Genomic DNA, 1,984 nt, shown 5'->3' on the forward strand with positions numbered 1-1,984 from the left:
GGTGAGTGTCTGGAACAAGCTACCAGAAGTAGTAGAAGAGGCAGTTACAATTTTGTCCTTTAAGAAGCATTTAGACGGTTACATGGGTAAGATGGATATAGAGAGATATGGGCCAAATGCGGGCAATTGGGACTAGCTTAGGGGTTTAAAAGAAAAGGCAGTAGGGAAACATTGGGCCGAAGGGCCTTTTTCCATGCTGTAAATCTTTATGACTCCATGACTGTATGAGTAAATAAAATCAGAGAGATCGAATTGTGGTGGGAACATGGGTCAGAGTTCATGGGGTGCTGGCAACAGTACTAGGCAGAGTAACTTTGTACAGTTCGGAAGGCCTACACCTGAACTGTGCCGGGCCCCCTGTTCTAGCAAACTGCGTAACTAGTGAAGTAAGTGGGTTTAATTTAAATAGTGGAAAGAAATGATCAAATTTAGGAATACATGCAAAATCAGAGTGACAAGGCAAAAGAAAAATATATTAAATGAGAAATGAAATCGGGACCATGAAAGGGAAGGGTAGACTAAATCTAAATATAAATCAGTAGATAAGGCTAGCAGTTTAAAAAATAAGAAAATGACAAAAATAAAGGTGTTGTTTTTCAATGTGTGTATCATTTGGAACAAAACAAATAAATGATAGTGCAAATAGAAATTAGTAAGTACAATCCAATAGGCAGTACAGATCCGTGGCTGCAGGGTGTCATGGATTGATACCTGAACACAGTAAGAAGTCTCACAACCCCAGGTTAAAGTACAAGAGGTTTCTTTGTTATCACGAGCTTTTGGAGCGCTGTTCCTTCATCAGGTGAGTGGAAAGGTAGGTTTCATAAACAAGGCATATATAGACAAAGCCAGGACTTGTGGCAGCACGTGCCTACCGGCTCAGCAGGTGTCGACGACAGAGTAAGGGACGCACACGCTGCGCCCCCTGCTGCCCTGCGACTCCACTGCAGCACTCAGGCAGGCTGACTGTTTTTCTGTGGCCAGCAAGCAGCACGTGAAAGCCAGTGGCTGAGGAAGGGAGGGGGGGCCAGGTGGAAATTGACAGTTCTATCGCTTCTCGGCCTTTTGGCTAAGATCAAGTGTAGTATCGTTGAGCACAACCTGACAGCCAAGTTCCACACTCATGAGGACGGCCTCAACCAAGATCTTGGGTTTATGTCACATTACGTGTAACCCCCACCATTTGGTCTGGGCTTGCAAAAGCTTACTGACTGTCCTGACAATCAGATGGACAAAGATTGCATGGCAATGTAATTCATGTAATGTTTTGGGAATAGAATCTTACAACAACATGTTCTGGTGTGAAGCTGAGGGCAGACTATATGAGGCCTGGTATTGTGCAACAAAGTAAGATTAATTAATTATCTCAGAGTGAAGGCTCCACTCGGTAGCAGCAATTAAGTGTGATTGAATTTAACATTCAGTCTGAAGGAGAGAAGAGTGGGGTTTAGACTAGCATTTTAAACATAAATAAGTGCTGTTATAAGGACATGAAATTAGAGCTGGGTAAAGTGAACTAGCAAATTTAGTTAGGGGATACTTCAATGGAGATGACGTAGCAGACATTTATAACGATATTCAAGAAGCACAGAATAGACGTATTCCAACAAGAAGGAAACATCCTAAAGGAGAACCCAATATCTGAGGTTAACCAAACATTTAAATACCATCAAGCATTTTAAAAATCATGTAATTGCACAACTATATTTGACTGGTCCGAAGAATGGAAAGAATATAAAAAAGCAGGGAATGGCTAAGTCATTAACGAGAAAAAATATAGCTGGAAATATTTTTAAAAACACTTTAGTATGAGTTTCTATAGATACTGAAAATGAAAAGAGCTAAAAATCGTGTGTCCTATGGAAAGTGAGGCTGAGGATTTTAAATGGAAAATAAGGAGATGGCATGTGAATTATGCAGGTACTCGGCAACTGTAATCATTACGTACGGTACAAGTAAGATTCCAGGAACAGCTGGAAATAAA

The 1,984-nt window shown here is 40.9% G+C and overlaps 1 non-coding gene across 1 annotated transcript; it reads left to right on the forward strand.

Moving 5' to 3' along the window:
* The first annotated feature begins 1,049 nt into the window (after positions 1-1,049).
* LOC145348727 (U2 spliceosomal RNA) lies at positions 1,050-1,237 on the forward strand. The gene has a single exon (XR_013887975.1). It is a non-coding gene; the product is annotated as a U2 spliceosomal RNA (small nuclear RNA).
* Positions 1,238-1,984: the final 747 nt, after the last annotated feature.

Source organism: Carcharhinus amblyrhynchos, chromosome 9 (genome assembly GCF_965287045.1).
Source record: "Carcharhinus amblyrhynchos chromosome 9, sCarAmb.v2.hapA, whole genome shotgun sequence".
Taxonomy (NCBI): domain Eukaryota; kingdom Metazoa; phylum Chordata; class Chondrichthyes; order Carcharhiniformes; family Carcharhinidae; genus Carcharhinus; species Carcharhinus amblyrhynchos.